A 26,623-nucleotide genomic window follows, 5' to 3' on the forward strand; every position below is an offset into this window, starting at 1 on the left:
AAAGATACTGTCACTACTCAATATCAGCATACTTTCTATGTGTGTTCCATAGAACTCTCTCTACTTGTTTTTAATAAAATCTGTAGAAAATCTCTCAAATGTCTATTTTGCATTTGATATGCTTTCTCAACATTAGCTCATTAATCTATCCTTTCTGACAAGTTATAGAAAAGTGAGTCTATTCCAAGGACAAAAATCCACAGTAAAAATTTAACATTTCATTGTTTGTCATTGAAAATTGTAAAAATTATGATGATGTTAAATAATATTATGGATGATAAAGTTAGGAATCTAGATTAGGTGCCATTTTTCCCTTCTCCATCCTACACTAATATGGTCAAAATGATCAAGATTTTACTTTGGTCATTTTGACTACTAACACAGAGACAAATAAATGGAAAACTTTGAAAAGATAACTGACAAAGTAGTTAATACAGGCATCCCTCCCCTCCTCTCTTACGTTCTTTCTCTCCAAACCTTCTTGTTTGCTTTCTTTTCATCAGCTTATTAACACTTACCTTTCTGAGAATCAGTATAGTAAGAATAAGCTGATTAAGAGTTAATATTGGGGCACCCAGGTGTCTCAGTTGGTTAAGTGTATGACTCTTGATTTTGTCTGAGGTCATGATCTCGGGGTCCTGAGATGGAGTCCCATAGGGCTCCATGCTGGGTGTGGAATCTGCCTAAGATTCTCTCTCTCTGTCTCTCTGCCCCTCCCCCCCCATCCTCAGGCACATGTTGTCTCTAAAAAATAAAAAATAGTTGATATTGACTATTCACTAATTATGTGATCCCAAGCAGCTTACTTAATCTTTTGATTATTATTATTAATTATTATTATTATTAACCAGTCTCTATACTCAACATGGGGCTTGAAACTATAACCCTAAGATCAAAAGCAACATGCTCTATTCACTGAACCTGCTGGGCATCCTTTACTTAGTCTTTTGTGCTCCAGTTTCTCATCTATAAAATGGGGACAGTATTTATTTTATTTTAATAAAATTCTAGTATAAATCAAATGGATTAGTACATAAAAGTTTGTTTAGTCATGCTCAGCACATAGTGAGTGTTCAGTAATTGTTAGCTGGTATTTTTTTAAGGTAGAAATAATAGTAGTGGTAGTAATAGTAGCAACAGTAAGGAGTAGTAATAAGTACTAGTAGTGGAGGTAGTAGTTTGCCTACCATGTCTGAGAACCACTCTAGTTCTCTGTTTAGTGGCAAATCAAACAAACCAGACAATTCTTGTTTCACTCTGGATCTTTTCTGGTAACCCATGTTCCATGCCATTAATTCTCTCTTCAGCTGTACCCTTCTGCCATCATATCCATTTAATATGTTCATAGCTTTAGATGTTGGCCTTTCCAGTTACATGTTTTTAACCTTTTCGTCATAGATTCTCATTCTCTGCTGAAATTCTCCATCTCACTGTCTGTTTTGTTGAACCTTTTAGTCACAATTATTTTAATGTTTCCATTTAATAACTCCAAGCAGCCAGGATAATTTTTATTAAGTACTGGAAAATTTTAATTAAATGTTAGAGAGATTATTAGAAGCTCTAGATCTTCCTCTGAAAGGGATGTTGTTGTCTTCCTCTGAAAGGGATAAACTTCCAGCTCTTCAAGTCAAGGCCTGAGTTATTTTATGCGTCCTTCCTACCTTAGCAGCTGTGATGCCCAATTTCTAGGTCTGCAGTTTAGTGGAACCACTAGAAATGACTCATCTTTTCAACCTCCCCTCCCCATTTTGAATAAACAAATGCATCTAGAGGGAAAGAGGATTTAAGTGGCATGTTCCTCCCTCTGTGTTTCCCTCCTACCTACTCCCTCAGGTCTTGGTTGTTTGGAGAGCCCCAGAATCCTTCAAGTAGTTGTTTATTTTACCAGCATTGGTCTGATACAATCTCACTCTACACATCCAGAAACAGAAGTGATTTCTAAAATTTCATATTTCTAAGGATTAAAAAGTTAAAATAGTAAGCTTATTTCCACTAAAAATGTCTGAGAATTCCTTATGTAAGAGTGAAACTGTTACAACATCTATACAAACACTGTCTTCTTTATATTCTAAGGGTAGGTATTCAAATGAGTAAAATATTTAGGACAGCTTATGACCAAGCCTGTAATTTTAGTTGGGTTAATTAACTTCTCCCCATTATCTTCTTGGGGAAAATAAACTTTTTCAGACCTCTTCCCTCTATGAACTAAGATTATTTGATAAATGAGAAAACCCAATGAGCTCCCCAGAAGGAGGGTGCAATATAAGCACAAAGCAACTATCTAAGGATTGCTTTATTGGGCAATATGAAAACTTATTGTGATACTAATCTTAAATGGTTCTGTATTATATTAGTCTTTGCCACCTATTATGATATGTAAAATCTCTGTACTCTCAGGATTCAATCGCAGTTTTCAGATCTAATGATGACGTGGAATTTTAATTATTAAGGAGCCCTAATTAACTTAGTTATCACTCCATTTTGCATCTATTCTAATTAAATTTCTTTCCTTCTTTCATGGTTTGGGAAGATAGTAATCTTATTCACTCCTTTTATCCACTTCTGGTTCTAAGGTTCTCAGACTCTGGGCCATAGGGAAGGATTTTTGGCAAAGAATCCCTGTCAATATCCTTTATGTCGTAGACACTCAAAAGTTAGTTCTCTCAGTGGGTACGTGCACTGCTAAAGAAAAATAAAAAGACAAAAACCACTGCATGATTCTCTGACTAGAGAGATCTAGCTCAATAAGAACCTCTTCACCAGACTCCTATTCTGACTCTCATCATTAGATGAATGTACCACAGCCTCTTTTTCTGGGAAATCACACCAATTATGTCAACTGGGTTGAAGCAACAGCAAGACTTATCAACTGTGGCTATGTTCAGCAGTTTCACTTGACACACACAAACCTTCATGCTTGTCACCTCCTGTTGGGAGAGGAGTATGTGTACAGGCTGTTCACTGCCATCCCTTCTTCACATCTGGCCATCTCTGTCTAAATCTGTTCTCCGCTACATAACCATAGAAAACAGATGAGCAAGTCTTCTGCATTAGTGGATGTCCAAATTAAAGAAAAGATACCAGTTTCTCATTTTTGTAAATATTCCCGATTTCTATAATTGATTCTTTGAAGTCTCCTCACTTGGCTTTAGGATGTGGCATCTTACATGGTGATAGGGAAGGAACACACACAGCACTCCATTTTGCACTTGACTTATATACGAATCCCGCAATTGTCCCTTCTCTCCTACTCCTCTGTCTTCTGCTTGTTTGGGTGGCCAACAAGGGTGTGGAAGAAACTAGGCTGATGTCTAAGTATGTCAAAGCCTGCTCAATCATTTTTAATAAGTCTTAAAAACGTTATGATCTCAAATCTTTGAAGCCTTCTTTAAAATACAGGTTGTATTTCACTTCTCACTTACGTGTCTCATAGCTAGTGGGCTACCATCTTAGGTGTGGCATCAGCAAGAATGAGGGTGTGTAGATTATAAAGAAATTTATAGGCTACTCTATGTACTTTGATTGCCATTTAGAGTGAGATAGGAAGCTAAGTGAGGGTTGTGAGTAGAGATGTGTCATGATTTAACTTCCTTTTAAAGGGCTTCCTTTTTTAAATCGCTGCCATGTTATTAATAGACTGCAGAGAAGCGAGAACAGAGCCAGAAGGGGCGGTAAGAGCTGATACAATAATCTTTATTCATCACTCTCATTTTATCATGGTGAAAATGTTTGTGAGAAGCTCTGTAATAGGTCATATCTCAAGTTCAGTTGGCCAAGATTGAGTTATTTGCTGACTCTCATGCTGCAAGCACACCTAGGCAAGGACTTATCTGGCATTCTCGGTGAGTATTGTAGGAGATAGGTTTTGCTGGCCAGAAAAATGGGAGAGACGGCTGTTGGTTAGATAATCAATAATGTTTTTCCTGGTGGACTAAGAGCATTAAAGCATTAAATGTCTTGAAGCTTTTAACTAGAATATTAAATTGATAAAGTTTTATGTTAGAATAGCCTTTCTAAGTACCGAGAAAAATGGACCAAAGGGAAGGAAGACCAGAAGCAGAGAATCCAATTAGATGTTGTTTCCATAGCCCAGGTGAGACATGATAGTATATGATAGTGACCTGGGATTGATTGATGGTGGGAAGTGAGGGCAATGGAGAGGAGACATCAATAGTGGTGCTCAGACTAGATTTTGGAAATGGGTCAATGGGTAGATCATGTTGGCATTCTTTGAAATTTATATTTTTTTTATAAAAGAAGAGCATGTTTAGGAAGAAAATTAGTTTGTCTCCAGATAAGCTGAGTTTAAGATATGTTTAGAAAAATCTAAATAATGATGTACAATAGGCAGATTCTGAAGGGCAGGAGATATATCAAAGCTCAAAATATAGATGTAAGGGTTATCTATGCACATATGATTATGTTCAAGTACAAACAAAAAATGAATCCAGAAAAAATGGGACTGGAGCAAGATGATGTTCTGAACATATGTTTTTATTTTCTCTGGCTCCGCATATAATGAGGGGAGAGAGGAGAGATTCAGAGAGAGGTAAATAGCAGATAAATAGAGGTTTAAAAAACATTTGAATGGAAGATATTAGCAATGAGTTAGAAATGTTTAGTATAAGAATAGAAAGAATATATACAATATAATCTTTAGAAATAAAGTGAGAAGAAATCACAATGTCAAAACACATGTGAGAAAATATCCCTGCAGAATTAGAAGTAATTCCAAGAGTCAATCTGAGAATTTCTCCTTGAGAGGAGAAAATGTAGAATTATTCTAATACTAGAAAAGTGAATTACCAGTGAAAACAAGTGTTATTGACAGGCTCCTGTGATCATGCATTCCAAATTTGTAGTTATACATTTAAAAGAAGGCAAATCAGTTTCAGCGCTTGTTTCTGCAAATTAGGTGAAGTTTTGCATGTAATCACAGTTGGGGTTTTGCCAAGTGAGAAAGCCAGAGGGATAGTGGGTTCTGTGTTTTGATTGTATTGAGCAAGAAATTATGGTGATGGACGAAGGAATACAAGTTGTGTACAGGATACACTGCAGACAGCAAGTTGGGGATGGTGGTAGATATTTTTTTTAAAGTGATAAATTTAATGAATTGCATGATTCAGGGAAGTCAAGGAATTGTTTAGATGTGTGCAAAGTCAGTGAGTTGAAATGTTAGAACTTTGTAAGAGAGGATTCTTTAAATCAAGATTTGAGATGTAAGAGGCACCTGGGTGGTGTCTGCCTTCAACGGGGTTGTAATCCCAGGGTCCCAGGATCGAGTCCCGCATCAAGCTCCACGCAGGGAGCCTGCTTCTCCCTCTGCCTGTATCTCTGCCTCTCTGTGTGTGTCCCTCATAAATAAATACATAAAATCTTTTTTTAAAAAAGATTTGAGATGTCATATATTTATTGGAAGTAAAAAAAAAGTCTAGAAATGACTATGAGACTAGTTGAATAAAGAGGCAGGAGGAAAAATTTCTTTCAGATAAATTTTTTATAAGGATGGCCAGATGAGAAGTTTCCCGTGGCACGACCCTTGAACCTACCTGATGCTGAAGACCATATAATAAGCAACAATTATAGGCAGTAAAGAGGAGAACGACTCAGGTGGTAATACTTCAGTGAATGTTTTAGATTGAGCACAATATTTTGAAATGTCATGTAGTATCGTCAGATAACATGGGTTTCAAAAGCACTGGGCTTTAAGGGAGAGTTATGAATTACATGTTTGTGTCCACCTTTCAATTCTTCTGTTGAAACCCTAACTCTCAGTGTGATGGGATTTGGAGCTGGGGCCTTAGAAGGTTAGGTGAAGTCATGAGCACGGTGTCCTTATGATGAGTTGAGTGCCTTATAAGAAGAGACATGAGAGCTCTCTCTCTTTGGGTGCACAAGAAAGAGGTCACATGAGTACACAATGAAATGGCAGCTGCGTGAAAGCAAAGGAGAGAGGCTTCACCAAGAACTGGCACCTTGATCTTTGTCTTCTCAGCCTTGAGACCTGTGAGAAATACGTGTTGGTTGTTTAAGTCACTACTCTGTGATGTTATGTCATAGCAGCCTGAGCTTATTAAGGCAAGGAGTGATAAGAAGTCATCTGGGGCTGGGAATGAGAAGCAAGTAGGAGCAATGCTCCTCCACCTCCAGCCCCAACCCCACTTTCCCAACGTGGAAAGTATGTGGTGTGAGAGAAATAAGTAGTCATCCTTCAGAGAGCCCTGGGGCCATGTCACTCAGATTCACACAGAAGTGTTACAGCAATGAGGGTTTGGAAAGGAGGTTTAAAGGATAAAAGATCTGGCTGGTCACTGGCCGTAAGTATATTCGAGGGCATGGTGGAAGGACTCTAGGGGTTGCGGAAGATCTGAGATTAGGAGATGGACAGGGGACAGAACCCCAGCTGGTGGCTTAGGGAGTTGGGTTAGAACTGAGGTAAGTGAGTATGTAAGACAAGAATGTATTCATTGTCTTTCCATTACACATGGATAATTGATTCTAATTATGGCTATCTGCATTCAGTGGAGGTTTCTGGTGTGGAGGTGCCTCAAGCACTGGTCCTCCTGTGGAAGACATGGAGCTCTGTTGGCAGCCTTTACATGACAGAGTTGGGAAATGGGTGGTTGTACCACCGCACCCAGAGCTCAGTGGTGTCACTTCACTTCCAGAACATCTGGAACCTTGTAGGCTTCCTTTAAATTTTTGTATGGGCTGATACTTTCACACTAGCATTCTGGGCATTTAGTCCTAATGATGGTCTTACATATGTGTGCGTTTGGGTGTTCTTTTCTCACATGCCTATTAGTGAAGTGATATTTGCTTTTGATAAAATTTTGTATCAACTTAATTTTTTTTTCACAGTAATTGTTTGAAACTCCTTATAGATGTAAAACTATATTTTGGGGAAGGGAGCGCTATGCGTAAATACCTCATGAGGGCATTTGTATGAACAGTTTGATTGCAACTATATCAACACATAAAAATCATGTGGAATATGTGCAATAAATAATACAGATTTGTGAAATGGATTAAGAAGAAAAGCTAACATCATTTGAGCTCATGGTATATGCTAGATGCAATCCTCAAACTGTCACCTATATTATTTCACCGAATATCCATAATGACACTATGTACTGTTATCAATCACATTTTACATGAGGACATCGAGGCACAGAAAGGTTAAAGAATTTATACAAGAATACTCACACATTATGGAGAGAAGCCAAGAAATAAACCTTGGCTCCAGATCTAACACTGAAACATACACCTGCACACATATATTCCTATATACACATATGACCTATATATGTTCCTATATATTTATATATTATGTATATAAATTAAGTAGGCCCCATGCCGCTTGAAAGAATTGAAGCACTAGGACAGTTCAGGGAAGAAAGTTATTGATTACTTCTGGTGGAATGAATGAGAAAAAAGAGGAGTTAACAAGAAGCCAGAGCTGAGATGAGCTGCTATACAGAGTATGAGGATTTCAGGTGGAAGCGCCAACACACACGCACACAGGATGTGTATATTTACAGAATGGCAAGTAGCTTCACTTCATTGAAGAGCAGGTGTATATGAGAAGGAAAGAAATGGTCAATAGGAATGGAATGATAAATTTGGATATTACTGAAGGCTTCGATTATATGCTATTTCTATAGGCTAATATAGAGTGGAAAAATGGAGATATTGGACCAGAGAAATTCTGTTTTGATAATAGCTGTATTTTGGAAGACATTAATGATATAAATCAGCACAAGAATTGCTCAATTGTAAAACTACGATAGACATTTCAGTAATAAATAATGGAAAAAGTAGGAGGGTTATTTTCATACTTTGCTATAACTTAAACCGTAACTTCTGTAGCTGTAATTTTACAGCTATCTGACCTTAGTTGGAAATTATTAACCTCACACTTCAAAGCCTTAAAACTTCTGGCAGAAATTAAAGACAAAAATTAAACCTGAACTAATATTACATGTTAATGTACTAAATAAATAAAATATTCTTTGAATGCCTCAGCCTAACTCTTCCCCCGCAATTTTCATTCCCTCTCTTTCTTCTTCTGTACTTCCAAGAGGCTTATGATATATGATAAATGTCACTTTGCTTGTGTTCTGAAAGGAAAGAGGCAGAGATTAGGAAAATAATGAGCAACTCAATATCCCTGCTTCTTTCATCACTTCACATTCACACTTGTTTAAATACTGTTTAACAATGCACATGATAAGACTAACAGCTGTGTTCTGCAAGGGTGGCTAAAGATCTTTCAACCAAAATTGGTCACGGATGGCTATCATCACACCTACATCCATCCACCATCTTAATTTTTTTTTTAATTAAAACTTTTACCTTTTATCATAGGAATGATTAACATACAAGAAAGGAGATATTTCTCCATTATTGACAAATCACAAATAGACTAATATCTCTGTGTTGGAAAGATTCATGACGTTAATAATTTTATATCATTTGTTCTATTATATGTTAGGTTAACCCCACATCCTCTGAGAATATACTGACCTCAAAAATGTACAATGATTTTCAAAATCTTTCATGCTTAAGAATTAAGAGCCCCTTGAAAAGTAAACGCAAGTAAAGTCACTTTTCTTTTCCTGAAGGAAGATAAAACCCACCGTGGGTCAGCAGAACTGAATATTTCTTTCTCTCATTAGTGAGAAAGCTTTTATCTTTGGTCCATTGATTATCCACAAACTTTTTCAGCTCATTCCTACAGTTCAAGCTATTTTTGTAATGGAAATGAGTCACAGGAAGCTGTACCTTTAAAATAATCCTGACAAACAACATTAATTTACTTTGTAAGACTCCATTATTAGATAAGCACAGAGTGTAGCAACAAAACAACAAAAAAAACTTGAAGAATTTGTAGAAAAACAAATACGGTAGCAGAACTTGGCCAGACAACTGAACTGCGTACACTTCCCGACTCTTTCATTGTCTTCTCTGTTTGGAATGAAAGCAACGTGACATTCAAGGTGCCTAACACTTCTGTGGTTAAACACACCACTGAAAAGTAAGAGCACATTGTAGGTAGGGCTAAAAAAAGCCCTCCTCCTTTATGTAGAAGGAGTAATTAGGCATGTGCCACAGACACATGTGCCAAAAGCCCCAAGAGGGATTTTCTTCCAGGTAATCTAAAATTATCTAATATATTTTTAATTGAAATGTTTTCCTGCTTTCTTTGTTTTAAAATTCAGAAGATTGTTGGCATATATTAAGTCCAAATATCTAAATGTGTTGAAAATGATCTTTACAGTTTCTAAAAATTTTTGTTTTTGAAGCAAGCAGCGTACATATCTAAAATAAATCACTTCCTTCTTCTCCTCTTCCTCCTCCTCCTTTTCCTCCTTCTTCTTTTTTTTTTTTTTTTCTTTTTTTTCTTTTTCTAGATACAAAAACCAGATTGGTGTCTTCATGCAACAACATTGAGCTGGAGCAGAGCATTTCTAAATGAACACTGGTCCTCTTTTTTGGCACAAAGTAACTGAATAGTATTAATAATGAAGCCTAAGCTCTTGGTCTATTTTTCCGAAGTAGTTTATAACCTTTCATGAGAGTGGTTCATAAACTTTTTCAGCATACCAAGATATTTGATGTTGCCAATATTGGGGCATATATTATATACCTCAGTTACCTGGAGATAAGATTTTGTGCAAAATCAGTGAATCAACTAGGACGCAGTCTCTATGGAGATTCACCAACCATCCAAATCTTTTTTTTTCCCCCCCAAAAAACCCCTGCATGCATTAGTTCAGAAGACTTGACTTGTGCTCTAAACTTAATGACTCTGTTATAATAATCTTAATGCACTTGTCCTGAAATATTTTCTTCCACAGCAGATTATAGAAAATAAGTCAGAAGAATTGGCAGGAAGCTAAATTTAGTACTGAAGATCCTAGGCACTGGAGATGAAATGGGCGACAACATGATCAATGGTACCAGAAAGCTGAGACTCTACCCCAGCAGATGCTCACTCACTCTCCTTGCCTCTGTCGGGATCACTATACGATATTCAGTGCAGGCACTCATGTTTCTCCTAATCATGAGTCATTAAGGAAAAGCTAAATTAGGTTCCATATATTATGTGTAAAGAGCCATGACTGTGTGTCAAATATTAGATGAATACCTCTCGAGGGGGAAACAGACTACTCTTTCTTTCAAATTCCCTGGCTTAAATGTATTTTTAAGGAACTCCTACACAGGGAAAAGTTCATCTCCCAAAGATGGAGATGTAAAGTCAAGTTCATGGGTTGCATAGGCCATGCATTCAAAACTGAAATTGGAATGATTTGTCACTAATCGTGCTAACAGCCCATCAGTGCTTACATTTTGAAAACTGTTTTATTTATGTCACCCGATGGGTCACAACTCTGAAGTGTATGTTTGGGTTTTACACACAAGGGAACTGAAGATCGAAGAGGTGAAGGGAATCATCCCAAGTCACAGAGCTGATAAATGGCAGAATGTGACCATAGACAACTTGTCATAAAACTAAATTTGTTATGGTTTCCTTCAAAACCTGCCACTTCTCATTTTTCCCAGATATTATACATATCAGTATGAATATCTGTCACATTACAGAGTAGATAAAATCCAACAGTTAAATGAAAACCACAGCTTACTCCAGTAAATCATATTATTCCTCTGAATTCTGAAATGATATTGAAAATACTTTCTAAAAAAAAATAATTTTTCATGGGAAAAACAATCTGCCCTATCCTGAGTTTCCAACTCTTAGGAACGTAGCCTTCATTTAAAAAATAATTGCGCTCCAAAGACGGTAGGACACGTGGGACCTTTGCTGGTTTCCAGGAATATAAAAAAGTGTTGCCCCACCCCCCTCCCCACCTTCTTTTTGGAAATGGCTTCAATGTCATTATATATTCCTACAAAGAAAGCATGGAGGAGCAACACAACCCAGTGGTTCCGAGTACTCTAGAGTCAGATTCTCCAGGTACAAATCCAGCCTCTTGGCCTCCTTAGATTTGTGTCCTTGAACAAATGACTTCCTCACTTAGTGCCTCCTATTGTCTTCTACAAATGGGGATAAGAGTATTACTTACCTCATAGTTTGTTGTGAAGAATAATTGCATGTAAGCTCATTTACATAAGGTTAAGAGCTGTGTAGAAAATGTACTTTTTGGGCTTCGAAATAACCCTAAGATAGAGGCATTTTTAATCCTTATTTTAGAGATGAGATCACTGAGCCTGAGAAAAGTTAATTAACTTTCCCAATGTCAAACAGGTGCGTGTGGCAGAGCAGGAAATGAAACACAAGTCTGATTAGAAAGCATCTGTTTAACCGGTATGAAATATTTTAACCTGGAACTAGCTGAAGTAGTGCATTACTTAATCAGTTCAGAAAATGTGGAATTTTATGAAACGAGTTTTGCTTTAAAAAAAAAAAACAAAAACTAGACATTGCACTGAGTTCTTTGAATTTTTTTTTTTTTTTGAGTTTTTAAGTTTCTTTTTAAAGGGCATTATAGAGTTCAAGGTTGGGTGGTTTACCAAAGGTAACAGAGTGCTGGCAATGATTGTCCTCACCACATCATATTAGTTACTCTCTGTGAGCACCTGTTCTATTTCAGCATCTTTCATGCATTATCTTAAGACCTATGACAACACAATAGCATGAATACCTACGTTTGCAGATGGGAAGACTGAGGCGTGTAGAGGTTGAGAAATGTACTTATAGTTATTCAGATATAAGGTTGCAGACCTACGAAATAAAGCTAGTGTGGCTTAGCTTGCAAACCTATTTTATGCAAAATTGCTTTTTATCATAAGTTTCTGACAGTAAGTTCCTTACTGTGTCCATGACTATCTAATAGTAATAAGGTACCCAGTATGCCTCCATATTCGTCTTCACTTATGTTAGACTCAATAGTATTTTAGTTTATTTCCTTTATTTCCTTTATCATCCATACATCTATCCATCCATCTGCCCATCCATTCATCCATCCCTCCATCCACCCACCTTTATCTTTCACTTCCCCCATCCATCTAGGAGATTGAGCATCTTCTCTGTGCTAGCACTCTACTAGTGTTTAGAAAAGAGACATTATTTCAGTGTATGTGTGGGTGATTTCACTGATGAACGAGTTCTTTTAAAATCTGGATTCTTGGGCAGCCCGGGTGGCCCTGGTGGTTTAGTGCTGCCTTCGGCCCAGGGAGTGATCCTGGAGACCCAGGATCGAGTCCCGCGTTGGGCTCCCTGGATGGAACCTGCTTCTCCCTCTGCCTGTGTCTCTGCCCCTCTCTCTCTCTGTGCCTCTCATGAATAAATAAAATAAAATCTTTAAAAGAAATCTGGATTCTTCTCCAAAATATGCTTTTATAAAGATAGTTACTTTCTCCTATGAATTGTTTTGTTTAGATTCTTCCTTTTGCACATGGAACATGGTTGCCAACATACATTCCACCACACGATCTATTCACTTACTTATTCTTTGAAGAAATATTCATCACGTGCCTACCCTCTATCAGACATTCATTTGACTCCTGGATACAGAAGAAAGCAAAACAGACACAATGCCTTGCTTCCATGGAAGTTTTATTACCTGTAGAAAAGACAGAGCCTAAGTCAGCTGTGTGGTGGGACTGTCAGGTGGGACAATGGAGATAATTAAGGGCAGGTAAGGAAAATGGACATGTGACCAATGTAAATGATATGATCAGAAAAGAGCTCTCTACTAGAGTGGTGTTGTAAGCTGGCACCTGAAAGAAGCAAGCTATGCCAATATTAGGTAAAAATCCTTAAAGCAGATGAAAAGTAAGAACAAACATCCTGAGGTAGAGATTTGCTTGACATGTTCAGACCTCTGGCCATGTTAGCTGTAATAATCAGGGATGTGAAATGGTAGAGAGTGGGGCCAGAGCAAAGGGGTGGGGTGTTGAGGATGAAAGTCTCATCATTCAGGACATTATAAGCCATTGAAGAACTCTGATTTTCAACTCGAGTGAGTTGAGAAGATGGTCAAATGATTGAAGCCAGAGAATGACTTGCCCAGACATTTCTCAGATGTCACTCTGATGGTTGTTTTGAGAATAAACTGTGCAGAAAGGAGGACATATAAGGGATGCGGGTGCCTTAGGCCACAGTAATTGTAATAGAGCAAGTGGATCAAGCAAGTTTTCTGTGGGCAAGAGATGTGGTGTGTCTGACAGAGACAGTAAGTCCAGATCTGGACTGAGTAACTGGAAGGAGGTCATTGCCATTGACTAAAATGAGGAAGGCAGAGAATATCCTAGTGGGGAAAATTGGGAAAATCACAAGCAACATTTTTTATACACCAGTGATTCACCTGTGATTCACCAACATTTTTTATACATTACCCCATTTAGTCCTTACATAAAAACATACAATTCAGTTGTTATCCTCTATCTTTTATAGCAGAGGAAACCCAGAATAAGTGAGATTAATTATTTTCCTAAATTGACACAATCAGGAGAGAAAAGCAAAATTCCCATCCATGTCTGTGTCATGACAATGCCACCGTTGTGGACATTACATATGTCTTTCTCCCCCACCACTTGGTATCATGTAAATGCTTACCTGATTTTTTTCTGATTTTCTGATCCAATGTTACAGTGGGATTATAAGCGTTAAGTGTATATGCTGTTTTGTTTTCATCTCCTGGAGTGCTGTGCTCAAAGTAGATGCACAGTAAGAGTTTTGAACAGAAGTATACCTACCTCAACAAAGAAAAATGATTCCCGGCACACTGTTTCAAGCAAAGTGACCAATGTTGCCTCTGTGTAACATGATGTGATACATAACAATGGGAGTTTATCACTTAGAACAATTTTGTTATTAAGTAAGGGAATGTTGAACTTGTGAAAATAGGATTTAGAAAACACATGTGTTACACACACACACACACACACACACACACAAATCCAGTAGGAATAATTAAATAGTAATGCTAGAAAAGGGCACAGAAATAACCATGGTTTGGGGGCACCTGGGTGGCTCGGTGGTTGAGCGTTTGCCTTCAGCTCAGGGCATGACCCCAGGGTCCTGGAAGCAAGTCCCGCATTGGGCTCCCTGGGGACAGCCTGCTTCTCCCTGTCTGTGTCTCTGTGTCTCTCATGAATAAATAAATAAATAAATAAAATCTTTAATAAAAAAGAAAAGAAATAACCATGCTATCATAAAAAAATGACAAAACAGAGCCCAGAATAATTAAAGTACTTTTCAGGATCACAAAACTAAAGAATTCGACTTCAGAGTTTCTTCACGTCTTTGCAGAGAGACAATTGTGTGTTGCCCTATATCCCTAGTATTTAATAAAGTCAGTAAAAATTCAAAAAATACCATCTGTGTGGGGTGCCTAAGTGGTTTGCTGGGCTAAGCATTTGCCTTCTGCTCAGGTCCTGACCCCAGGGTCTGGGGATCAAGCCCCCACCACTGCTAGGCCCCCCTTGCTTCTCTCTCTCTCCCTCTTCCACTCTCCCTGCTCATGCTTTCTTTCTCTCCTTTCTGTCTCTCTCAAATAAATAAATAAAATCTTTTTTTTTTTTTTTTTTAAGTATCATTTGGCAGCATAGATGATGCATCATCAACACAGGTTAATATCAGAAAGAAAAAATACGGTGGGTCAAATGCCTCAGAAACTCTTCTGCAAGCTTTGTTTTTTCCCAGGACTAGAAGTTTGGGGGGATTTGCTGCAAGGTTTGTCTACCTGAATAGTGAGTATTTTTGTTTGAATAGGCACTAATGCTTTGCTCAGGGAGTTGAGATCAGTGTTTCAGTACTGACCCGAAGTAAAATTTCTATAAAGGTTACCATTTGGGGAATGTGTAGTTTGTTTGAATCTTTCAATAAGTAATACATTGCTGATTCTGTGTCGCTTGGAAGCTTCATTAACTCTTTCAGCCCACTAGAGCCCCATTAGGTAATTATTATTATTTTTAAAAATTATTTATTTTTTTTTATTTTTTAAAGATTTTATTTATTCATGAGAGACAGAGAGATAGAGAGGCAGAGACATGGGCAGAGGGAGAAGCAGGCTCCTGCGGGGAGCCAGATGTGGGACTCGATCCCAGAACCCTGGGGTCACGACCTGAGCCAAAGACAGACACTCAACCGCTGAGCCACTTCATTTTAGTGAATGAGGTAAAACCACTAGATCTTGAAAAATAATTCAAAAGAATGACTCCAAAGAGCTAATGTGAGATTCTTTTTTTAAAAAAGATTTTATTTATTTATTCCTGAGAGACACAGAGAGAGAGGCAGAGACACAGGCAGAAGGAGAAGCAGGATCTATGTAGGAAGCCTGACATGGGACTCGACCCCAGGTCTCCAGGATCATGCCCTGGGCTGAAGGCAGGCGCTAAACCACTGAGCCACCTGGGCTGCCCTGATGTGAGACTCTTAGTCTCCACCCCACACACTACTCTATATCATTGAAGGTGTTTACAGACATAAAATATATTCATAACCTTCTGATGTCAATGTCATATTGCTTTTTGAACAAAGGACAGGTAATATATTTAGTAGTTGAGAATTAGCTATGACTAGAATTCTATGTACACTCCCCGGATTTATTAGAGCATTTTCAAGGCAAGTGTATCTAGAAACGTGTGTGCTTTGAGTAAGACTCAAGGTGAAGTGGTAATGAATTGTTTATTAAAGGAAAGCTCTTTCATGTGACATTAATACCTTTAATTAAAACTGGAACTTTCTTTAAAATAATGGAAATTTCAGATTGTTTCACCACTTTTTTGGCAAAAATTCACGTCTAGAATGGAGGAGGAGGTTTGTCTGAGAGTTTAGTGATGTAAGGTCCTTACAAAACACATTAGGTAAATTAAGAAATGAACTGGAGACTTAACATAATAATTCTTGTGTGTCTAGACTCAGTTGTCTAGAATGGATGCTTGAATATATTTGGATCTTTCTGCTTTATTTTATTTCATCTTTACATTTTTTTAGGTCACCATCTTTAAGTTCTGAATGACTTTATTGTCACAAACTGTATGGCAAAATTTCACCCTTAAAATAGAAGCCATGTAAATAAAGTCAGGTTTAATTAACAAATGCCTATCTTTTTATGGAACGGATAAGTGATTCATTGTAAATTATTCACAAAGGGCATTTAGAAAGTCATAGAAATTAATCATTATGGTTATATTTCAGTATATGTGTACATACGCGTGTAAATCTTTATTTCTTCGACTAAAGCCCTGAAGTTAAAATACTGTTAGTGGTTTTTTTATTGTTATCATTTGTAAGAAAAATTATTAGGAATACTGGAATATATTAAGCATAAACACTGCTTATTTTATCCTATTAGAGTTTAGCTTATTGGAGCCAGACTTCCTGAGTTTGGAACCTGACTCCTATGCTTGTTAGCTGAGCAGTTTTCTTATTCATAAATTGTTTCATCTTCCCAAAATGTTAAATGAAGGGGAGCATAGTACTAAGTCATAGGGTGGTTGTCAAAACTTAGATAATTAATATATGCAAATTTCTTAGAACATTGTCTATAATCTAATACATGCCCAAATGATGTTAATAGCTGTCATTATATTTTACTTTTACTGGTATTTGGCATTATTTTCTTGGACTTTGATAAAAAATATTGGATTTGACTGTATTAGTTTATTTCTCTCTTTTCTTTTAAATATTTTATTTATTTCTTTATTTGAGAGAGAATGAGAGACAGCACAAGCAGGTAGGGGTAGCAGAGGGAGAAGCAGGCTCCCCACAGAGCAGAGAGCCCGACTCTGGCCTGGATCCCAGGACTCTGATCTGAGCTGAAGGCAGATGCTTAACTGACTGAACCACCCAGGCACCCCTCGTTTATCTCTTATGTTAGATTACAACTCTTCTATTTAAAGTCTAAAATATTTCATGTATTTATAAAAAGTATATTTATTGTGTAAATTTTGGAAATAAATTTAGCAATAAACAAGAGAAAAAAACATCTCATCAACTAAAAATGATCAGTATTTACATTTGGTGATATTGGTTTCTTTTCAGTCATGTCTTTAATGAATATTTTACATAGTTTAAGTCATTATGTACATGAATTTTTATATTATAAGTAACTACTTACCATTAAAAAAATCATTTTGGTGTACCATCAAAATGTCTTTTTAAAAAAATTTAATTAGTGCATAATATTACATCTGGTAAGTAAAGCATGATTTAATTAATCATATTTCTATCGCTGGTTATTTTTTTAATTTATTTTTTTAAGTTTTTAAATGTATTTATGATAGTCATAGAAGAGAATTGCAGAGACATAGGCAGAGGGAGAAGCAGGCTCCATGCACCAGGAGCCCGATGTGGGATTCGATCCTGGGTCTCCAGGATCGCGCCCTGGGCCAAAGGCAGGCGCCAAACCGTTGCGCCACCCAGGGATCCCTATTACTGGTCATTTAATCTATTTCCAAGTTTATCATTGAGTAACCCTATGTTAATGACTTTCTTAAGTTAACATTTGTTAAGTGGAGCCTTGGGGTAAAGGATGGAAAGTTGTGGTTCAACAAAAGACCATGACAGAAATTGAAATAGATTTCACAGGTGTTGGAGGAAGTAGTAGGCATGTCTTGAGGGACAACACAGGGAGGTCAAGGCAAGGTGCAGGCAGAAAGAGCCATAGGAGTTGGGGACATGCCCTTATTAGGGTCTGTGGGTGGAGTGCTTTGGGATTCCCAGCTAAGGCTCAATTGATCAATTCAAACCAAAAAAGTAGGTTTTGGGTAAACTCTAATGAGATCTTAACTAAGGGGCACATAGGGTAAGGCCCAAGGAGATGGAGAGGCCTCATTAGAAGGGCACCTGGGAGAGTCAGTTCTAGAAGTTATATCTGCTTGTGACTCTGAGGGCCGCTATCTAGAGTGTGCACTTGCTTGAGGGACTTAGTGTCAGTGTAAGGTCCCCAGAGGTTGCTGACCCAACAGAACAGATGCCAAGGCTGTGATGCCAAAGAATAGCTTAGCTAAACTCTCAACATCCTACAAGTGGCATTAGTAGTCGTACAGATTTGTTTTCCTTTTGTATTTTTTATTATGATAGGACAACTGATATAAATGCATTGAGGAGCTCACACTGTTTTCCAGATAAAATTGAACCAAATTTCAGTACTACAAATGACATCACACAGAGTCTTTCCTATTTTTAATGCTACTCTAGAAAATGGTGATACTCTAAAGAAAATGGCAGATTATCCCTTTTTTGATTATGAAAATCACACATACATTTGCTAAAATAGAAACATGGGTATCGTACAATGAAATAATATGCAGAAATGTGAATGATAAGTGTCTTTCATCCATCCCACATCCCCAGAACCACAACCGATGGTTAACCACAATCGCAAACAATGACTTCTAAATCATTTGGGGAAAGACCCAATCTCTCTCCGCTTTTCCTGTGCTCCCTTGTCTGGCTGCCAAGCTGACCACGGGCAGTGTGAGAGAACAGGCGATAGATAATGTGTCTCATCTCTGGTATATCATTGCAGGCAACGAAAAAATTGCACTTTTTAAATTCTATACCACTTGAATGCAAAGTCCTTGATATATTTCTTCCCTAGCAGCTCACAACAACTCAGTGAGGTGACTGTTATCTCCATTTTACAACAAAGTAATCATCATCAACAACAAAACTAAATTGCTTGTCCAGTGTCACACATTTGGTAAACAAAGGGCTTAATTTCATACCCTGATCACCCTGGCTCTCAGCACCATGCAAAGTGGAAAATGTAATCCCTTTCCAAATTCACTAGCTTTTTTAAATAAAAATTTTCATCAATCAGTTTGAATTTATTTAGTTATTACTATGCCTACTAACCAGGTATATTTCCTCTTGCTTCTTTTTAATTTATGTGAAATCATATAACATAATACCTGTTATAGGTTTGAAATTCACTGTTTTGTGAGATCTAAAGTCAATCAGTGACGTAACAAAAAGAGCCAATCATTTTGATCCAAGGAGGTAATTAGATACATTTAGAAAAGATATAGAAATTGAATTAATATTTAGTCTAGAATCTCCTAAGGATTCCTGATTTTAGAAAATAATCATACATTATCCAGAGATAAATTTCTGAAACATCATTCATCTGTAACCCCAACAAAATTGTGGGTAGAAAAAAGTAACTCTTAAAAGTAATAACATGGTGGTCCAAATGACTAGGTATTTATTTAGTTCCAGTGATAGGGCTGTATCTAGAGACAGTGATTGGAAGTGGACTCAAAGTGCTCTTTATACAGATAATCAACACTGCACTCCTAAATGTCGCTGCTAGTCCTTTGCTTTCAGAGTCAGAAATTTATGCACATTAAATTTTTGACTTATCATTTTTTTATTGTACTGAGAACATTTAAACAGGAGATCTAAGCTTTTAACAGATTTCTAAGTGCACAATATAATATTAATTCTAATCACAGTGTTGAACAACAATTAGTGCTTTTGAACAGTAACTCCTCATTCCCCTCATCCCAGCTCCTGGGATTCTCCTATCAAACATAACTATATCAAATATAGTTTGACTATTTGACATAATTCACACAAGTACAATCATGTAGTATTTGTCCTTCTGAGACTGGATTATTTCACTTAGCAGAGTGTCTCAAGTTCATCCACGTGTTGCTTATAGCAGAATTTCCTTTTTTTTAATTTTTTGACTAGTATTCCAGTATGTGTGTATATATATATAAATATATATATACCTCATTTTCTTCATTCATTGAGGAGTGGATGGATATTGAGGTTTTCACATCGTGGGTATTGTAATAATGCTGCAAAGAACATAGTGGTGTAAATAGCTCTTCTAGATTTTGACTTTAATTCTTTTTTTTTAAGATTTAATTTATTTATTCATGAGAGACACAGAGAGAGAGAGAGGGAGAGGCAGAGACACAAGCAGAGGGAGAAGCTGGCTCCATGCAGGGAGCCCGATGTGGGACTCGATCCCAGGTCTCCAGGATTAGGCCCTGGGCTGAAGGCGGCGCTAAACCGCTGAGCCTCCCGGGTTGCCCTAATTCTTATGGATAAATACTCAAAAGTGGGAATGCTGTATCATATTGTAATTCTATTTCAAATTTTTTTGAGGAAACTCCATATTGTTTATCATTCTTAATTACATAGTTTTATGGATGCTATTGCTAAAAAGGGATTAGAAGAATCTGGATATTTATAAGCACTATTCATGTTAAAAATAACAAAATTTAGAAAAATTAGAAAAAAATGGCAAAAGTGCTATTTGCATTGCGGGACAAGCAATCATACACACTTCAGCAGTTATGAGACGAGAAGATTTATATCACTCAATCAAATCAGGGATTATTAAAGTCGTTTAGAATACTGTCCAACTGACAGTTTACATAGTCCTCATGCTTAGGCCTTAGGTAGTAAAAATTGGAAAACTGAACTTATGTTACATTCCTAGACAAATAAAACTGCTGCACGTCTGAAACTCACAGCAACAGCAAACCCAAATTCACGTAAGTTCAGGAAGGACTAAAAAAATTAGCCTATGTACTAAGAGATATGTTTTTAACAAGTGAGTGAAAACATTTATTTTGGTAATAATAAATTTGTTAAACACATTATTAGCGTTCAGCATACAACATTACATGCACGTCTGTCTAACTATGCATAAATGTAAGAGCCAGATGGATTGTGCTAATGCCAGCATTGCAAAGCAGTACCTCAAAGCAGAAGCACTCTCTGATAACTAGATTAATCAGTAATTGTTTTGGTGTTCATCAAAATATCATTAATCCTTAAAAATTAAATGGTTATTAATGCACATGAAATATGGAAATACAAAGAAAAATCTTTGAAATTATTGTTTTTACTGCTGTTCTCTGTATTTAGGACTTATTTTAAAGGGAGGAATGTAGCATTCTTTTTAGGTCCTTGTAACAGGCACATTTCCAATCAGAGTATTGGAAGTTGTTTGTTTTAATTCCTGATCCTTTTCTCTGCAGCACATCTTACCTCTGAAAGAGTATGCCTCTGGCATCTTTGTCTGGCAAAGCCCTAAATTCATCTTTATTCCAAGTAACACTTTTTCAATTTGTCAATGAGGCAAATTCCATGCTATTCAGTGACAGACAGACATACCACCTCACTTATAAATCTTTTAATTCTTTTTTTTCCCCTATTTTTACACTTGTTTTTTTTTTTAATTTTTTAAGTTAAAATATCAAATACATACAAAAGAGTTCACAACTTTAGGTCCACAGGTTTATGAATTATCATAGACCTAAATACACTCATGTAAATACCATCAAGGTCAAGAAATAAACTGTTACCAAAACCCAAAGAGATAGACAAAGCACTTCCTAAACACGACCCTCCTTCTCACCCAAAGAAAACATTCTCCTGATTTCTAACAGAATATATAAACTTTGCCTGTCTTTGAACTTTATGTAAATTAATCATAAAGTATGTGGGCTTTCTTTAAACTCTTAATATTTTGATCATTTTTTTCATTATAGTTCAGCATTGCATTGAATGAATAGAATATGATTAATTTCTCCATGATACCCTTCATGTATGTTTAGTTTGTTTCCCACAGGGGCTATTACATCTGCTATGATCATTTCTTACATGTCTTTTGGCCACAGGTGCACTTATTTCCACAGAGCATATACCTGAATATGTTTAAATTTGGTAGATAATGCTAATAGTTTTTCAATGGAATTGTGCCAATAAACCTATCCACAGTAGTGAGTGAGAATTCCTACTGCACCATTTGCCACTACATTACTTTTTAGTCTTTCAAACTTGAACCATTCTGATAGTTATAGAGTGGGATCTCATTGTGGTTTTAATTTTCACTTACTTGACAACTAATGGAATAGAGATATTTTCATATAATTATTTGATGACTTGGTATCCTCATAGTATCCTTATTTATATATAAAATATTTGTATATGTAAACATTTATATCTATATATAGAAATATTAGGATAAAAGGAAAAACAAAACACCAAACCAAGTTGAGAATTTAACATTTCCTAATGAATATTTCCATAAATATGAAATGGAGAAAAAAGTCCCACACAGGTATCTTGAAATATATTTATATTTATGGAAAGAAGCTGGGAAGATATTTTAATCAGAGAATTATTTCTTAAACTTTTTTTTTTTTTAATTGAACACTAACTACCTCATTTACTAGTACTCTGAGGAGTGGTCAGTGACCTTGAGCAAGGAGGATAAGCAGGTTCCAGATAGCAATGATGTACTAGATTTTCAATCTGATTCACTCTGTCAATGACCCACAGCATCCACTAATGCACAGAGCAAGTCCAGGTTCAGGTCAGTGACTCCCAAAACACAATGGCCATGGCCTTCATACATGTCATTCTGCGCTGCAGCATGGCCACCCTTATTGGCCTGTCCATCAAAGCCAAGCTTCTACAATCCCTTCCTTAGTGTTTCAAGAGATATATGCATATTACACCAAGGCCTTATGTGCTGGAGCATGCAGTGAGCAAGCAGCTGTGGATAAGGAACGGGTAGCAGTTGCCCTGGTGAACATCCACCTGTTATGAACCGTTGTCAACCAGTGCCTATCGGGGGCTCCTGAGCCTAGTTTTTAGCCCTCAGCCCCACCCATGGCTCATAGCCTTCTTTTCTTGAATTATGGACAGTGAGAAACTATTTTTTTATTTTGTAATAAATCTTTAATTTATGCTTAAAAATTCAAGTTTCATGACCAAATTTCTTATAGGTCATTGTCTCTAATATTACTGCTTTGCAAGAATTCTTTTTACATTATGGATACAAACTCATTGCCAATTACTTATAGAAAAAGATTAGTCTTTTTAATAAATTCTAGATATTCACATAGAAGAAATGAAGCTTGACTTATAAATCAAGACATACAGAAATAACAAAATGAGGAAGACTGAAGATCAAAGATAAATAATCGCAGAAAATAAAACAATAAACTTTTGAAAAAATAATGTAAATATCTATGGATTTGGAATAGTGAAATATTCATTAAACAGAATATTAAAAAAATTGAAATTTGGACAACATTCACACAGAGTTCATATTTCTAGGACTGGGATAGGGATATTCAGGATAAGCTTGTGTCATCTGTTAGTGCCAGAAAGTAAGAAAGCACTAAAACAAACAAACAAAAACACACAACCAAAAGAGTATGTCAAAAGGCCATAGGAGCTATTTGAAAGAGCTCTTAATGACCAAAGCTGGAACAATTTAAGCAACTAAATAAATTATGTATTGGATGATCACCCAAAGTTTAAAATTAATATCTGTTCTAATATAAATAAATGGTTAAATATATAATGAAATAAAGTGTCTTAATTCATTCAGGCTGCTACAACAAAAATACCATAAACCAGGTGGCTTATAAATAACATTTATTTCTCACAGTTCTAGAGTCTGGGAAGTCCAGGATGATGGTGCCAGCAGATTCTATGTCTGCAGGTTCATAGACAGCTATCTTTTCTATGTCCTCACATATTGGAAAGAGCTAGGGAGTTCTGTGGGTCTCTTATAAAAATACTAATCCCATTCACAAGTGTTCCACTCTTATGACCTAAGCACTTCCTAAAGGTGCTACCTAATACCATCACGTTGGATATTAGGATTTCAACATTAATTTGCGGGGGATGCAAACATCAGGCCATAGCCTGGGGGTGGAAGAAACACTTCTGCTGTAGAGAAGAAGTCCAGTACATGTAGGCAGGTTCTCTGCTCTCAAGCATTTGAGTATAATTCCCTATTCCTTAAATGTGTGTTGCTCATAATGACTTCCTTCCAGAAAGTACAGCATGAAAAGAGATGAAAGGAGAATAACTCTACAAAGAAACCTAAGAAATATTCCTTTAGGCAGATGATGAGTCAAGAATATATACTCTTGATGTGTTATGATGAAAATGGAGCTTTACCTCCATGGCCTTCTTCCAAAAACTACACACAATCCCAGCCTACTCATAAGACAAACATGAGGCAAATCTCAGTTGTGGGGCATTCTACAAAATATCTAACTCCTCAAGATTGCCAAGGTCATCAAAATCAAGGTCTGAGAAACCTTATGGTTACGGGAAGGCTAGGAAACCTGACAGTTAAGTGTTCTATGGGATCCTGGAAGAGATCTTGGAACAGGAAAAGAACATTAGCTAAAAACTAAGGAAATATGAATCAAGTATGGGGTATGGTTAATGACGATATATCAACATCGGTTCATTAGCTGTGACAAATGTACCATACTGATATATTAACAATAAGGAACAGAATGGGAGGGGGTACAGCAACTCTCCTTCAGCATTTCTATGAATCTAAAACTATTCTAATATAAAAAGCTTACTTCAAATATTACAAAAAGTGAAAAGTCCAGCTATTGAATGTGGGCATGTGTTAAAGTACATATAAACAATAAAGCCCTTGTATTCAGAATATATAATGTAAGAATTTTTAAAAAGGAGCTTTTCTAATGTATAAGGTGTATTCATTTTTAGCATACTGCTTGATGAGTTGTGTCAAAAGTAGATGGTCACTTAGCTAATACCACAATCAAGATCAAGAATATTCCCATCATTCACATCCTTTTGAAATCGAACCCCTTCCCCTATCCCATAACACTGATTTTCCCCTTGGTTTTCTTTTTTTTTTTTCTTTTCTTTTTTCTGTTTTCTCTTTCACTGATACTTGCTCTTACATTTATTATTTTCTTCCTACTGCTTAGTTTGAATTTCAGGTACTCACTTTTTCTGGTTTCCTAAGGGAGAAGCTTATATCATTAATTTTAGTCCTTGTTTTTTCTGTTTTAATATAAAGGCTGCTATAAATTTCTCTGTAAACACTGCTTTAGCTCAATACCACAAATTTAATTGGGTGTGTTTTTATTTTCATTTAGTTCAAAATAGTTTCTAGTTTTCTTTGTGATTGTTTTTCTCTGACATATGGCTTTTTTTTAATGCTGTTCAATTTAAAAATATTTCAATTTTGTCAGTCCGCTTTCTGCTATTGATTGATAGTTTGATTCCATTGTGGCCAGATAACATAATCTCTATGATTTCATTCCTTTTAAAATTGTTGTCTTACTTTTATGGCCCAGGATATGGTCTATTTTGGTGAATGTTTCACGTGCACTAGAGAAAGGTGGGCCTTCTGTAACGGATGACTAAAGTGTTCTGCAAACATTAATTATGTTGCTTGTTTGTGTTGTTCAAATGTACTTTATGTTTTTATTACTGAGAGAGGAATGATGAGATCTCATACTGTAATTGTGGATTTTTGATTTCTCTTTTCATATATTTTTAATTTTTCATATAGTTTGAAGCACAGTTCCTCAGCTTATAAACATTTATAATTGCTATGTGCTCTTGATGAACTGGCTCTTTTACTAACATGAAGTATTCCTTTTTTCCCCCCTAGTAATATTTATCATTCCAAAGTCTAACTTTGTTATTAATACAGTCCCTCAATATTTATTTTGATTAGTGTTTTCATTGTATATTCTTATTATTTATATATAATCTATTTTATCTTTGTGTTTAAAGTCAGGTTTTGTAGCCAGCATAAAAAAGCAATAAATTGTTAATATAAGAGACACACATCCTCATTAAAATCCAGAAAATTCAGATATATGATGATTAAAATAAAATCTACTTAAAATCATGGGATGGTGAATTAATAAATGATTGTTTCTTCCATTTCCTTACAGATTTTATATGTGTCTGCCCCCTAAATTTGTCCTCCTATGTTTTTGAAACTCCTAAATCACTTGGCCTTCTATTTTGTTCCTCTAAACAAGAATCCTAAGAATCATCTTTAATCTTCTCACTCCCTCACTTTTTCTTTCCCATTGGATATCCTCTCAAATTGCATGAGTTCTCTTTTCAATATTCGAAATATCTGAAATTTGAGCATTCTTCAGCACATCCACTTTAGTTCAAATGATCATTTCATTTTCAGTTGTCTGAACCATCATGATATCCTTCTAACTGGTGTTGACACTTTTCATTCCTCTTACCCCAGGCAGATAAAGTTTACAGAATGATGGTAAATGGATCTGGAGAGGCAGCACAGATAACTACAATATATGTTATTACAGTCCTAATCAATATATAATACATTTGACTTTTATTCCACCCTCAAAGGAAATAAGATGCTGATTTTTGTGAGATCAACCTTGAATTTGAGTCAGAAATAGGAAGGAAACTTCATAAAATCCCAGGTTCTATGGTAGGTTCTTTGGTGCATAGTTTAGTGTATTACTAGCTGCACAACTTAGACTCCATTTGTCTTATCTTTTGACTTCTCCACAGTCTTTGGAGGAAGGCATTAATGGTCTTATTCTTATATCAGGTAGCTAAGGTTTGGAAGGGTTAAACAAGGAAGTGATAGAGTTACTATCGGAACTATATTAAAAACAATCATGCATGGTCTCCATTATACCATCTTGCCTTACTCGAGGCAGGAAATCTTTGTAATCTTTCCAATTTGAAATAATGAGGAGGCTAATTGTTGGCTATGGGAATGGCAGCTTCTGTAATTAGAGAATCGAGTTGAAGGAAGAATCTATACAACTTGATGAAAAGATAAACAACACATAATGACTTTAGAGAAGGCAAGATAGATGGTAGAGT

General features: G+C 36.3%; 1 long non-coding RNA gene across 1 annotated transcript in view; it reads left to right on the plus strand.

Annotated features, from left to right (window-relative positions):
* The first annotated feature begins 3,632 nt into the window (after window positions 1–3,632).
* LOC111090808 overlaps window positions 3,633–26,623 on the plus strand; it is a 31,380-nt gene continuing 8,389 nt past the window's right edge. The window contains exon 1 of the long non-coding RNA XR_005372934.1: window positions 3,633–3,842. This is a non-coding gene — a long non-coding RNA (uncharacterized LOC111090808). The remainder of the gene's footprint in view (window positions 3,843–26,623) is intronic.

This window comes from Canis lupus, chromosome 18, assembly GCF_011100685.1.
Source record: "Canis lupus familiaris isolate Mischka breed German Shepherd chromosome 18, alternate assembly UU_Cfam_GSD_1.0, whole genome shotgun sequence".
Classification (NCBI taxonomy): Eukaryota; Metazoa; Chordata; class Mammalia; order Carnivora; family Canidae; genus Canis; species Canis lupus.